This window comes from Durio zibethinus, chromosome 18 (assembly GCF_047325235.1).
Source record: "Durio zibethinus cultivar Kanyao isolate XHJ-2024 chromosome 18, ASM4732523v1, whole genome shotgun sequence".
NCBI classification, from domain to species: Eukaryota; Viridiplantae; Streptophyta; class Magnoliopsida; order Malvales; family Malvaceae; genus Durio; species Durio zibethinus.
This window is the reverse complement of record NC_143179.1, coordinates 15,362,079-15,377,714: the sequence shown is the minus strand read 5'-3', so window position 1 is coordinate 15,377,714 and position 15,636 is coordinate 15,362,079. Positions and strand designations below refer to the sequence as shown.

Genomic DNA, 15,636 nt, shown 5'->3' with positions numbered 1-15,636 from the left:
GCCAAAACTTTTATCTTTGATAACCAATCATAAACCTATTCAATAAAAAATTATAAATTTAAATGAAATAATAATTTTATTATGTTAAAAGAAAATTCCCACATATTGTCTGTAGATTTTTTAAGCTTCATATTTCATAGTTATAAAAACTTAATAACATAGAAGTAAATTAAGGATAATTTAATGAAAAATAAGTAATAATTTAGTAGTTAAATATTAACAATTTAGTAATAAATTAATAATAAAATTATAATAACTTAATAATAATCATTTTCATTTTAAAAGTAATTAATTGCTAAAATTGGTAATATATCATAAGTAACCTAGTAGTAAATAGATAATTGATAATTGATAATTTAGTAGTTAATAATTAGAAACTTAAAAGCAAATTAGTATATTTTAGAAGTAAATTATTGATAATTACTTAATAGCTAATCGACAATAATGTAATATGGATAACTTAATATAAATAAGTGTAACTTGATAGTGAATAATGAATAATTTAGTAATAAATCGATAATAATTTTGTAGTAAATAACAAAAAAATTAAGTAATACATTAATAATATCATAGTAGTAAATTTATGATAATAAAATAGTAAATTATTGATAATTTAGTAATAAATTATTGATAAATTAATAAGAAATCACTGATAATGTAATAGTAAATTACCAATAATTTTACTGTAAATTATTAATAATTAAATTATAAATCAATGATCATTTAATAATAAATAAATTAATTCTTGATAACTTTATAGTAAATAATTAATAAATTAATAATAAGTCAATTATAATTTTATAATAAATAATCAATAATTAAGTAATAAATCATTCATAATTTAACGATAAATTATTTATAAGTTAATATGAAATTAGTCACAATTTAATTGTAAATCATTAATAACTTAATAGAATCATTTTAAAGAAGATTTGATAATAACTTTGATCTTAAATTTTTAATTTAATTTTTAAAAAATAATATTTAATTTTTTTGTTTCAATAAAAATATATTGTTATTAAAAAAATTTGCAATTTATTAAAAATTATGTAATTAGTAATTTTATCATTCATTTAAAAGTATTAATACTCTTTTAAAATTTAATATTGTCATAATAATATTTTTATTTTATAATTTTATGATATAATATATTTTATTAAAAAAATAAAATATTAATTTTTTAAAAAATAATCTTTAATTTTTTGTTTCGATAAAAGTATATTGTTGTTAAAAAAATTTGCAATTTATTAGAAATTATGTAATTAGTAATTTTATCATTCATGTAAAACTATTAATATGCTCTTAAAATTTAATATTTTCATAACAATATTTTTGTTTTATAATTTTATGATATAATAAATTTTATTAAAAATAAATAAAATATTAATTGATTCATTCAGTATCAAAATTCATGATTTGTTGACTCTGTTTGACTTGTTGAGAATAGCGAGTAGCATGATGACTCGGCGATCAGGGTCTAACAGGTACAATACACACTGAAAGGAACATGCCGTCTTGGCTGGCAACGCTACAAGCCAAAATTCATAGTCTTTTCAAATTGATGAATGTACCGCCGTCCAAACGGGATAAATGAAAAAGTTATAATAAATCCTTAGTAATAACTGCAAAATTGTCTGCTTCACTTTTGATAATTTTTTTTTTTTTTGACCTTTTTGTTGGATTTTGTAATTCTGCCTCTTCAAATTCACCAGGGAGTCCAAAACCCATTTTCCTTGAATCATTTGATTAATTACTTTTTTTGTTTGCTTAGATAAGGGTATTCCCATTTCCCATGTGAATATAATAATAAGTAATACATAAAAAGTTGATTAAGTTTTGGCACTCATGTTTCTTTCCATAATTTTTTTTCTTTTTTTTTTTTGATAAGTAATAAATTTCATATATATATATATATATATATATATATATATATATATATATATATATATAAGAATCACCTCCCTAATCAACCAAATATCCATACCATACATAAACTAGCAATGGCAAGTACAAATTGAATCTGAAAATGGTTCAAAACATCATCCTTTTTTGATCCTGTCAAAGCACATCAGAGTACATGTGAAAGTTTTGTCAGATAGTCTTTTTTGTGTCAGGTAACTCTCTTCTTATTCTGCTGTACTTTTGGCAGATCTTACTCTCTTTTTGTCTGCAATCTACAAACTCAAGCAACAATTAAGTTAAACCCTGCTCTCTTTATCAGTATTCACTGAAGAAATCTGCTTTTCTTTCTCTATTATGTCAGATTTCAGAATAAGGGTTGTGTTGCTTTGCTTTGCTGATTTTGGTTTTCTACTTGTTGCATTGAAACTGAAGCATTGTCAATCATTGGAGTGCAGGTTGATGAACAAATAACATAAAAGGACAAAGTTGTTATTGTTTTGTAAAATAATGGATGAAGAAAATAATGTGGATGTTGATATTGAAAGCGATATTGAGAAGGAATATCAGAGGATATACAGTCAACCACTTTTGATTAAGAGGCGCAACACTACATCCCAGATCGCTATTGTGGGTGCCAATGTTTGCTCCGTCGAGAGCCTTGATTATGAGTAAGCACTAACCACCGCCACCCTTCTATTTCTGAACTCCTCATTCATTTCCTTTTTGTTTTTCTCTTAATCCCATTATTTAATTTCACTTTTTATTATTTTGTTGGCTAATTATACCCAAACTGAGTTTCTTTATTGGCATTTCTCACAGGAATCAAAGACCAACTATATATCATGCTGCCTTTGCAATTTTTTTCAATTTTAACTTTTTTTTACCTGCAGTTCTGCATATGTAATTAGACATCTTCAACATGCTCTTATCTTATTTTGTTTTTGTGTTGGTTTTCTTAGTTACTTTTCCACAATAACACTGCTGTTTTAAAATATTCAATTTCAGCTATAATGGAAAATCCTATAGTTACTGTTTTTGCAACTCGAAGCACAAAGCAAAATTTGCATATATAACAAGACATTATATATTTTGTAAATTTCAAATTTTAATTGTAATATTTTTGGAGAAAAATGCATAATTTTACTTTGATATGGAGTAATTATGTTAGAATTGTTGCTTAGCAATTTGTTGTAGCTAACAACCGTTGTATCATTTTTTTGTGTATAACAGGATTGCAGAAAATGAATTATTCAAGCAGGATTGGCGGTCAAGGAGGAAGATCCAAATATTTCAGTATGTTCTGCTTAAGTTGGCATTTGCACTTATTATAGGGCTAGGCACTGGACTAGTTGGCATTTTTAACAATATAGCAGTTGAGAATATTGCTAGTTTCAAGCTGCTGCTGACCACAGAACTCATGCTGGAGCACAAGTAAAGCCAGCTCTTCAACTGCCATCAACATTTAAATTTCCCAAATTTATATGCCTGAACTCCCTTCATAAATGTGCATTGATGATGTTATCCTGTAATTATATTATGCTTATGTCTTTGGTTGGGTATTCATTTGCAGCCCTGAGTCTACTTGGACAATTACCATTTTACTTTTTCTTTGGTCAGGCAGATTCATTTCTGCAAATGATCAAAATGATCCGAAACAACAGTAGATTTTCTACTTTTGCAGTTTTTGTTCTCCTTCCTTACCTCTGCCTTGTTTGTTGTGAGTGCAGATACATGTGAGTGCAGATACATATGCAAAAATGAAATCATAATGTTTTTAAATATAAGAGACATTTTACACTAAGGTTGAAAACTTGTTATTGTTTGACCACTGAAACTGCTGTACTTATTGGCTGTTGCCACTGCCTCTTCCTTAGGTGTCAAAGCAAAACACTTCCTAATGCTGAGAACCTGAGACATTTTCTGTGTTTATATCCTATAATTATTCTAAGTGGTAAACATGGTCTGATGGTCTTGAAACATCTAATTAGATGACTATCAAGTGTCAACAGTGATTGTCTTTTCCTTTTTCTAGTAGTTAAACCAGTGTATTAGTGTAGTTAGCTATTGGTGGACTAAGGTTCAAGGGATCAATTCAGTTTTGTCATATATTGATCCCAAATCTTGAAAATCTTTAGGTCTCTTCTCAGTGGAAGGATAATTGGAACTTCATCTTTAGTAAGAAATAAAAAGAGGACAAACAGGAAAAAGCAAAAAACAGTTCCTTGAATGTTGTGTTATACCCGGCATGACAGCGCTAAGAACAATTAATGATTTAGACTTCATTAATACTTTAAATTCAAGTGAATAAACTTAATTAAGGCATGAATGTTATTTGCATTGTTTAATATATCAGATATCGGACAATCTAGCTAATAATGCTGCATTATCAAAGTGTTTTAATTTTCAGATAATTAAACTTGGTGGGCATGAGGAATGGTTGGTCATTAGCTGAGATTGGTGGCTAGAAAGGTGAAACTTTATAGTAAGATGTGGTTGTAAAATTTGTTTTCTAGAAAAAGGTGAAATTGAGAAAAGTTATTACAAAGAGGTTTCATAATTCATTGATAGTTCATATTGAAGTGGTTAACAGAAGTTGGTCCTTAACCTTTTGCAAACAAACTATACAACCTTAGATGAGTATTTAGTATGACATTCTTGGGTATATGTTGACAAATTAGGAAATACTTCTATAATTAGCAAGGTTTTTATTAGTAAACTTAGAAAGTATATATATGCAGAACCGAAGGGTTCTTTTTTTTGGTTTAAATGCAGAACCCAAGTTAAAACCATAGTACATGTACTCGAATTTAACAAGATATCTGAAACTGATAATTTGCACTTCTTGGATGGATTCTGTCACATAGTGTCAATGCCACAATTGCGGTCAAGAAGTACGAGTAGATCAATGGATTTAGCTATTATAGTTGTGATGATGATGCTTGTAGTGCTTGTAGAACTGGCAGCATGTAGTGTCAATGCTGCAACTGCAGTCAAGGAGTAGATAATGGATTCAGCCAAACCTTGAAAAAAGACTAAATTCAGATCTCCATTATTTTCCTCTTTAACTTTTTTCATGTTTCATGAGTTCAAATACATACATTGCATCTGTTTTGAAGATATAATCTTTAATGTCTAACAACTGTTTCAGATTGTTCTGTATTTGGGATATTTTCTCATGCTCCCAAGTCTAATCAACTTGCTGAAAACATATTCATTAGTTTTATCATTTTACTATCAATTCTAATGTGGGTTAGACTTTTAAGCGGATTTGCTTGACACTGACAGTTTCCTGTGATAACTCGGACATGATAATGATTCAGTGCAGATATTACAAGGCTTTTGCAGCATATGCTGGCTGCAATTTAGGTCTGGCAGCAGCAGCTGCTGCTCTTTGTGCTTCCAGCAGCAGCAGGTTCTGGTATTCCGGAAGTGAAAGCCTATCTGAATGGTGTGGATGCTCATTCAATACTGGCTCCAAGTACTCTCTTGGTAAAGGTGAATGGCATTGGCAGTTCTCTCTGTCTCCATGAAAAATAAAAGCATTGCATGTTAAGAGAGTGTAAACCAATATTTAACAAGGTTCTTTTGTCAGTTATCTTTACCCTGTTTGTGCTCTTGATACTGGTTTTACCCCTTTGGCATATCTCATTACATACAATATATATATATATATATATATATTATATATATATATGACCAGATCAAATTTCTTTGCTAGTCATTTAAACAAAGTCTGGGAAAGTGGGGCATACCTTTTCATTAATTTGTCTATTGATTGAACCCCTTTTTATGTCTGGTTGCGAATATATGTTTTATTTTCTTATTCCATGACTGGCAGATTTTTGGTTCAATTCTTGGTGTATCTGCTGGATTTGTTGTTGGTAAAGAAGGGCCTATGGTTCACATAGGTGCTTGCATAGCTTCTTTAATTGGGCAAGGAGGTTCCCGTAAATACCATTTGAGTTGGAGATGGCTTAGATATTTCAAAAATGATCGCCACAGGCGAGACTTGATAACTTGTGGAGCTGCTGCTGGTGTGGCTGCTGCTTTTCGTGCTCCAGTTGGTGGTGTCCTCTTTGCCCTTGAAGAGGCAGCTTCATGGTACCCCCTATTCTTTCTCCCACAAAATGAGTTTTATTTGTATTGCCCCTCCCCCACCTCCCCTCTTTTCTTTCCTCTTTTTCCTTGTTTTGTCTTGCAGATTCTCTTAAATGCTGGCGCACATGGTGTGACGGATAATTCACTAACATTACTAGGAATATTATTCTCCATGCTATTCAGGCTCTAACCTTTTCTAGTTTTATTTATTCAAATGGCAAGACTTGTAAAACTTGATATCTCTGAATGAGGTAAAGAAACGTGATATTGTAATCACTTTGCAGAATTGTTTGGAAGTCTGGCATGAGACAGTATGTTGAGGTGGAAACTGTAAAGTGTGTGAATTACAATGATCATTGCAACGTTGCTTGAATATTTAATGACTTCATCCTGATTTCTTGATGTTTAGTTGAATACATTGCATTTAGGAAATGACATTACCTGCATATTCTGTTGTGATATGTATTTTTCCTTTGCTTATCTACAGGTGGAGGAGTGCTCTTCTTTGGAGAACCTTTTTCACAACAGCAGTAGTCGCTATAGTTTTGAGAGCTTTCATACAATTATGCTGTACTGAAATTTGTGGGTTGTTTGGGGAAGGAGGACTGATTATGTATGATGTCAGTGCAGCCAAAGTTACATATATTACTCCAGATATACTGGCTGTGATACTTCTAGGGATCATTGGAGGCATTTTTGGCAGCCTATATAACTATCTCGTTGATAAGGTTCTTCGCACCTACAGCATCATTAATGAGTATGTACAACATTCAATCATCGATCTTGGAATTTTTACATATAAGTAGTTCACTAGTACTGCTACTGTGATTAACATGACAGCATCTATAATCTTTGTTTGCTAATTATCACTGGTTTGCTTATCATTCTTTTTTTTTTTTTCAAAAGCTACTTTCTGTTTTCTCTCATGTGACAGTCCTGTACTATGTGCTTTAATTTGATTACACACTGATAAAACTTCTTCTATAGCATTTCTTAGTAGATCTAGTTTTATCTTTGTGCTACATTTGATGATAAATCCTACAGTCCAGTGGTTCTCCTGTTTCTGCAGAAGAGGAGCTGCTGTCAAGATCTTACTTGTTATTACCATCTCCCTGTTAACATCAATATGTTCTTACGGCTTGCCATGGTTAGCTACATGCATCCCCTGCCCTACCGATGTGTCTGCAAGCTGCCCCAACACTGATGTTTCTGGCAACTACAAAAGCTTTCAGTGTCCGTCAGGTCATTACAATGACCTGGCCTCTCTCTTTTTAAACACTAATGATGATGCTATTCGCAACCTGTTGAGTACTAGTACCATGAAAGAATTTCTTATCTCCTCTCTCTTCATCTTCTTTGGTGCTGTTTACTGCCTTGGCATTATCACTTATGGCATAGCTATCCCCTCTGGTCTCTTCATCCCTGTCATATTGGCAGGAGCTTCCTATGGTCGCCTTGTTGGTAGATTATTTGCACCAATCTCTAAACTTGATGTTGGTCTTTTTGCCCTCCTAGGGGCAGCTTCATTTCTTGGTGGTACTATGAGAATGACAGTTTCCCTGTGTGTTATACTGCTTGAGCTCACTAATAATTTATTGGTCCTTCCACTTGTCATGTTGGTTCTCCTTATCTCAAAAACCATGGGTGATATTTTCAACAAGGGTGTCTATGACCAAATAGTAAAACTAAAAGGATTGCCTTACATGGAGGCTCATGCAGAACCATACATGAAAAGTTTAGTTGCTCGGGATGTTGTTTCTGGCCCTTTGTTCACCTTTTCTGGTGTTGAAAAGGTGGGAAATATATTACATGCTTTGAGAACTACAGGGCATAATGGGTTCCCTGTGATTGATGAACCACCTTTTTCAGATGCGCCCGAATTGTGTGGGCTTGTTCTAAGGTCTCATTTGCTTGTTTTACTCAAGGGAAAGATTTTTTCAAGGGATAAGGTACGTGCAGGAGATGAGATATTACGTAGATTTGCCGCATTTGATTTTGACAAGGCAGGGTCAGGAAAAGGAATCAAAGTAGAGGACGTTGACATTGAAGAGGAGGATATGGACATGTATGTTGATCTCCATCCTATCACCAATGCATCGCCATACACAGTGGTTGAGACCATGTCACTTGCCAAAGCTGCAGTTCTCTTTCGTCAACTTGGTTCCGGCACATGTGTGTTGTACCAAAGAGTCAGGGGGTAAGTCCCGCATGCTCTCTATTTGTGTGTGTGTGCAGACGTATGCATGTTTATTTGATAGAATACTTTTTAGTAGGGAATGAAGGGTTTTATCATGAAAGTCGGGAATTAGCCAGTTTTATCTCTTATATTTGTAGACATTTATGCGGGCAATTCTGTTTGGGAATATATGTCCTAACTGTATATTAATTATGTGCTAAATGCAGAGGCCTCCAATAGTTGGAATTCTGACACGGCATGACTTCATGCCAGAGCATATTTTGGGACTCTATACCCACATCAGGCTTCGGAAGTGATTGATGAAATTTGGTTGGTGGATAAATGTCTAATATATTTGGTTCCTTTGTTGGAAGCAAAGCCATACAAGACGAAGACTATTAGTAAACGATGGTTGAAGAGCCACTTTTATGGATCATCTCGGGGAAATTATTTGAAGCATATTAAAAAAAAAAAAAAAAAACATTCATCAGCGTGTTAGAGTTACATATTATCTACATTCTTTTTCCTCCCCTGTATGTGATTTATATGGTTATTGTAGAGTTGTTTGTAGTAGCAATTGAACAAAATTGCGATGAAACTCATAGTTTGTGTGCAGATGGTTTTATTACAAAAGATGGCTTTGCATATACCTAGAGTATGTTTTATCATTGTTCCTTTTATATACTGCCCCATCTTATTTGTTTATTTATTTACAAAGGAGATTGTAGCTTTCAAAAAGTAAAACGGAATATAGGTATTAAGATTTGAACCATAGATTTATAAGATATCAATTTTTAAAGATATTTATATAAACTAATTAAATTAAACTTCGTATTCTTCTTTTTCTTATTATTATTATTATTTTTTTTGATTTGCAAGTATTTAAATCATGAGATTGATAGATATTAATCATATGATAAGAGAGAATTATTTTTTATTGTATAATTCATGTATAATTAAATTAATGAATATCAAATGAAAAGAAACTTAATTTGAAAAGAATCTTTATAATGTGAATATATATATATATATATGTATGTATGTATGTCCATGAGTAAGTACATGTATTTGAGATAGTTTTTATTAATTTAAAAAAGAGAGTAACAAATAGAAGTCTTTTAAAAAAAAATACTAATAAAAATAACAAAAAGTGCGCTGATGCAGGTTCATGAATTATCATTGCTTATTACAAAGAAATATTAATTTAAGTAAGGAGATAAAACATAAACACCCCCAAACTATTGGAAAAAAAATGAACATACACTGCCAAATAAATAAAAAAACAAAACAAAATCTAATTAAAACTAGAGATAATAATGATTCGAATTTGATCAAATTTTATTTATTTTTCAGATAATATATAAAATTATAAATTTTTTAAATTTTATTCAAATCCAAATTAAATTTTTATATGAGTCGATCTAATTTGAATTAAATTTTATTGATTTGATTCGATTAATCAGTTTTTAAACTTTAATTATTTTTTATTTTTATATATTATTTAAATATAATTTTTAATATATTTAAATAAATTTAATATTAAATAATTATTTTTATTTTATGAAAATTTAAAAAATATATAAAAATTATTAAAAATATACCATTAAGTTTAGTTTGATTTTTTTATTTTTTATTTCTCAATCCAAATTTCAAATAAAATATAATATATATTTAATATTTAAATTTAATCTAAATCGAATAAAAAAATGATCCCAACCGAATAAAACACTACTATTTCGAATTAATCTTTGATTTTTTCAATTTTTTTGTCACCTGTATTTAGAAATATATAAACTGCATCCAGCAGCCAAAGAAAACATGACAAATCACCTACCTTTCATTTCCCTCCTTCATACCTATTAACAAACAACGTGATTCAAGCAAATGTGTAATCAAGCATTACATTAACTTTTTTAAAACTTAACGTTTTCCTGTAGCAATAAGAGTGACACACGAGGCCTACCATTCTTTTACTTTCTCTTTAATAGGTTCGCTCCAGTTTTTCTTTTTTCTTCCTCTTTAGTTTCATGTTCTTCAAATTTGCATTAACATAAAATAATAGTAACCCATTATTGTAGAAACAAAAACTGGAACCATTAAAAGCAATGATTTGGTACAAAACTTAAGATATAACTTAAGCAGTTACAGTTCACAGAAAGATGAGATCTAACTATGTGAGAACATTGTTGGCTTTTAGTTAGCAGAATATGGATGGGGAAAAACTAAGCTTACCTTAGCATTTGTGGCAACAAAATCAAGGCTGAGTAATTTGTTTGTTTTTGGATTCATAGAATTTCATAAACATGTAGTCCTGATCTTGATGATTTGGCTTTGCTTGATTTGCGACAGCAGATAGGGATTGAAAATCATGGCTGCTGATCTGCATTTTAGACAAAAAATTTTTTAAAGTTGTTTTTACACTTTCCAATCTTCCCACATTGACATTTATTCAAATACGTTCAGAGCAACAAATTAATTATTACCAAAATTAAATAAGGAAAAAGTGATTGAAAACAATTATAACAATGAAGTTCACTCTGAAGAAAGGAAAATGGAGTTAAGAAGATATTGTTTTTCTTCCTAACTATGCCAAAGAAAAGATAACATAGAACAAAAAACTCAATCATATAGAACCACACTGAATATAATTAAGCAAAGAACAGAGACAAAAACAAAGTAAAATCATGGAGAACAGAAGCCAGTCGCATGGTAAAAACCAAAAACCACATATCTTTCCATTGAAAAGAATAAAGAAACAAACAGTAATTACTAAAAGCATTAAAAATTAAATAAAAAAAAAAAAACCTTGAACGCAGGATTTGAAACCCAGAATGACCAAGCAAGAAGACAAAGATAAGAACTTACATATTTTCTTCCAAACCAAAGGCATTTTTCAAAGGTTGAAGAGAGTCGGTCATTAATCAAGATACATGGCCTTCAAACAAACAAATGGCATGGATTTGATAAACAAATGGCCTTCAATTTCCATGTCAATTGAAAATTGATGACTTGTCACAAAATGTCTATTAAGGGCCTAACAGACTCACATTAAATATTAAGTATATTGATTGATATATTGATTCTCATCTAGGAACTATAATTTAAATATTATAATGTTAGAGGTATTTTTCTAAGATATATAACAAATTATTTTTTTTTTCAAATAAATAAATCTTGATTGCAAACATAAGTAAATCTCACTTAAGGAACCTTATCCCAATACCAAAAAAGATAAATAATAATAAAAAAAGACGATTTCCCTTATAATCATTTAGAAGTCGAAACCTAAAATCTCTATTGAGAACAACTTGAATCAGTCAAAGTCTTATCCATAGCCTTCTAAATCCAAAAACAATAAAAATTTTGAACAATGGAAATAAAAAAATTTTCTTGACATCTTTGGGTAAAAAATAAAGTAGCGGGAATAACATACCGTTATTCTCGTTATTCTTAGTTATACCATTTTGCAATGGCTGTGATACACCATTACGATTGAGATTGAAATTTTCCTTTGTTTTTCCTTAATAGCGATTGTAGAGAGTGATTGTTAAGGGTTCTTTTAGTCCAAAGGGTAAAATGTTCATTTTTCCATTAAAGACTGCTAATAGACAGCCATGGGCATTTATACATTTTGAGCTGATCTAGCATGTACAATATCACGTCAGCTCACTCACATTATTAACCTATTAAAAAGACCATTTTTTATGCTGACTTATCACTTCCTGAGTGAATGATCAATGTCCAGGTTAGTTCAGCCTTTCAAGTCATCTTAATTACATGACTGCCTAAGCCTCAACTGGCCCAAATCCCCTTTTCTTTAACTATAAATAGGGCCAACCGGGTATTATCTAGGCATCTCATACTGTTCCACTTTCTTATTTTTCCTTTCCTATTTTTTCCTGTACTGATCTCTGACTTGAGCGTCGAAATGCAAACGTTGAAAAAACTATTAGCCTTTGCCTTTAACTATTATATTTCTCTCTTTTGTGGTTTCAGGGTTTTATTCCTGAATTCAAAGCTCGACACAAACATTTGATGCACCAGGTAGGGGGCTATTTATTATTTAGCCGAGCTAAATACCAGGCCACCTAGAAAAAGAGTTCTTGAGGAAGGAGAACTAGCTACCTAAGTTAGAACCAAAACCTTTACCAGCCAACCCATAAATCGACTTACGCTTGCATAGGTTGGCCCTACAATGGAGCAATTCCAAGTTTTAATCCAATAGTTATAAATCTTAAGAAGATGATTCAAAGCCTCACACCTCTATAAACTTCTTACATACCTGATTGAGTCACTCTTGGAAGACTACTAGCTGAAAGTAGTTGAGTTATGTAGATGTTAAAGCCTTTCAGCCTCACGTGAAAAGGAAGCCATTATGCTACCTATACATTATCGAACTCACTCCTTAATACAAGCCACCACTTTAAAATCCAAGCAAACCGACCTAAAGCCCCAATCGAATAGAAACCAGAAAACTAGAATATAGGCCATGGAAAAGGAGTTCAAAGGAAAGGCCATTACTTTTGAGGATGAGTTCAAATTTTTGAAGGCCTCACATTTTATCAAGGAGATTGACAAAACCATGGCCCTAAAAGTGTTCAAAATACCGATCTTTGAGGCTTATAATGAGTTTACTAACCTTTATTATCATTTAGAGCTTTACAGAACTAACAAGATAATGCATGGGGCAAATAAAGCTCTTATGTGCAAAGAATTAGCTACCACAGTCAAAGAAGTAGTTCAATTCTGGTATTTAGTTTAAAGTTGAGGTTTATCATGACTTTTAAAGAGCTCAATCATGCTTATTTATCCTAATTTATGAGTAGTAAAAAAATGAAAAAGACTACTTTTAGCTTAATGTCAATCTACCAAAGCATAAATGAATCCTTAAAAGACTTTGTAACATGTTTTACCGCAAAGCCCTTACAAGTAAAATATTTAGAGTAGATTACCATAGTTGTCACCTTGACTAGTGGACTCAGTGATAGAAAATATCACTTAAAGCTTACACTTTTCCTAGAACTACCAAAGACATTAGCTGATGTGCTATTTGTCGTGAAAAGATACATAAAACGTTAAAGTTACAATGAAAAATCAAGGTGAGAGAGACCTATCCACACTTTTTTATTGAAAAAAATAAAAGAAATTTACAATCCTTCTTCAAGAATGAGATAATCGAGGCATCTTAGAGCTAGGAGCCCAGGTAGATAAAGGAACTACACCACACTGAATACCTTAAGAGACAAGATTTTGTTGCATATAGAAAGAGACCTCAAGTTTAGAAAGCTAAAACCACTTAGACAAAATATAAGAAGAGATCCAATAAAAAAAAATACCCTTTCCATAGAGACATTGGCCACAACATAAAAAAGTATGATAACCTAAAGAATGAAATAAAGAGTCTGGTTAGAAAAAGTCAATTGGGTATATGTGGACCAAGCAAGATAGGGTCAGGCCAGGCCATATTAAAAAAAAAGACAACTAGAGAGAAAAAGTAAGAAAAAATTAAAAAAACAAATAGGAAGCAAACTGAGAAGTTAAAAACTAGAGAAAAAAGTAAGAAGAAAATGAAGGTTGAACCATAGATAACTGGCCCATTACAGGTATCATCAATATGATAATTGATGGGAGCTCAACCTCGGCCAAAAAAAAGTTTGACTAGGGGATGATTATGGCCATTGATTCCTCGACCTAAATATTAAAAAAGCTGGAAAGACAAGTCGATCTACTTTAGCTTGGAGGATTTGGAAAGGATTCAGTTCCCACATGATGATGCAATTGTAGTTGCTACTATAATATACAACTATGTGGTGAAAAGGATCCTATTCGATAGTGGAAGTTTAACTAATGTGCCATACTATGCCATAATGCTAAAGATGGGCATGAAAGAAGAAATATTGAAGCCATTCACCATTATTTTAATCAATTTTAAAAATGAGCAAGTGCCAATAAAGTAAACTATTAAGTTATCGATCACATTGGGCACTAAGTCGAGTGACATTACCTTGGTCATAGAATTCATAGTAGTGGATATTCCATTTGCATTCAATATGATCTTAGGCCAACCTAACCAATCTATTTTAAGATTGATCGGCTTGGCTTTTCATCTGAAGATCAAATTTTTGACCCTAAACGGAATTGAAAAGGCTACAAGAAACTAGTTCATGATGCAACTGTATTGTATGACAATAAGGAAAAAAATGATTGGGAAGCAAGTTCGTAATTCAACCAAAGCCAAAGAACCAGAGAAGATAGATATGATTAGGTGAAGGTTAAAAAAATTGAAGAAGCAAAGCAAGATAGCCTTAGTAAGAAGTAACATAAAACTAAGAAGAAAAAAGAAGTGCGATCTTAAGCCGTTTTGAACTCTTAAACTCTACAATTGTACATGTTACAAAATTTTACAAATTTTGAATGATTTTACAAAAATTGAACTCTTAAGCCAGCATACATGTCAACAGAACCAAGCTTTCAAGCCGGTTAAAGAAAATTTGAAATACAATTCTACATTTTGTTTAGCTATACTTTTCTACGTGCCATCCTACTAACAATAAACTAACTACCATGTAGGGATTCATCCTTCTTGTAGGAAACAATCCTGACCTAATAGAGTAAAAAGAAATAATTGACCAAAGACCAAATATCGATCACAATTGATAAAAACTGACAGAAGACCTTATCTCTATACTGTTCTAGAAAAATAATTCTAAAAATGCATGTAAATTAGAATGAAGCTCGACCATAAAGAGTAGCTAATTCAACTTTTAAGAGACAATACTGACCTATTTGCTTCGACCCTATCTGATATGTTTAAGATAGATCCAGAGGTAATGATCCATAAACTACACACTGATTCGAACACAAAATTAGTTCAACAAAAGAAGAAAACTTTTACCTTAAAGAGGTAGAAGGCAATAGAGGAAAAAATCGATAAACTACTAAAAAGTAGACTTTATCAGGGAGACCTATTACCCTGATTGGATTGTCAATGTAGTAATAGTAAAAAAGTATAACAAAAAATGAATAATGTACATAGATTTTACTAACCTTAATAGAGCTTATCCAAAAGATAGTTTTCCTCTATCCAGTATAGATTGGTTGGTTGATGACAGTGCTAAACATGACTTGTTTAGCTTTGTGGATGCCTATTTTAGCAATAACCAAATCAAAATGCTAAAAAAAAATGAGGAAAAATAGCTTTTATTAATAAGAAAGGCTTATATTGCTATAAGGTTTTGCCCTTTGGCCTAAAAAATGCATAAGTGACCTACCAAAGACTAATTAACAAAGTTTTCAAGGATCATATCAATCAAAATATGAAAGTATACGTAGACGATATAATTGTAAAAAGTAAAAGCTCGAACAAGTATCTGAAAGATTTAGAGGAGACTTTCAACATTCTTAAAAAGTATAACATGAGGCTTAACCCGAGCAAATGTGCCTTTGGGATCACATCGAGA

At 31.3% G+C, this 15,636-nt stretch overlaps 1 long non-coding RNA gene and 1 pseudogene across 3 annotated transcripts; one reads left to right on the top strand and one right to left on the bottom strand.

Annotated features, from left to right (window-relative positions):
* The first annotated feature begins 2,155 nt into the window (after positions 1-2,155).
* Positions 2,156-8,849, top strand: LOC111300614 (chloride channel protein CLC-c-like; annotated as a pseudogene). The gene is made up of 7 exons (XR_016329917.1): positions 2,156-2,570; positions 3,133-3,333; positions 5,228-5,397; positions 5,741-6,003; positions 6,488-6,757; positions 7,070-8,197; positions 8,404-8,849. The product of XR_016329917.1 is annotated as a chloride channel protein CLC-c-like (transcript).
* LOC149513760 (uncharacterized) lies at positions 4,924-11,592 on the bottom strand. 2 transcript variants are annotated; one of them, XR_016329919.1, is made up of 3 exons: positions 11,042-11,539; positions 10,409-10,556; positions 4,924-5,420 (listed from the first exon to the last, which is right to left on the bottom strand). It is a non-coding gene; the product is annotated as an uncharacterized LOC149513760 (long non-coding RNA). The 2 variants fall into 2 exon arrangements; XR_016329918.1 differs by lacking the exon at positions 4,924-5,420 and having other exon boundaries at positions 10,246-10,556; positions 11,042-11,592.
* Between the last annotated feature and the right edge of the window lie 4,044 nt (positions 11,593-15,636).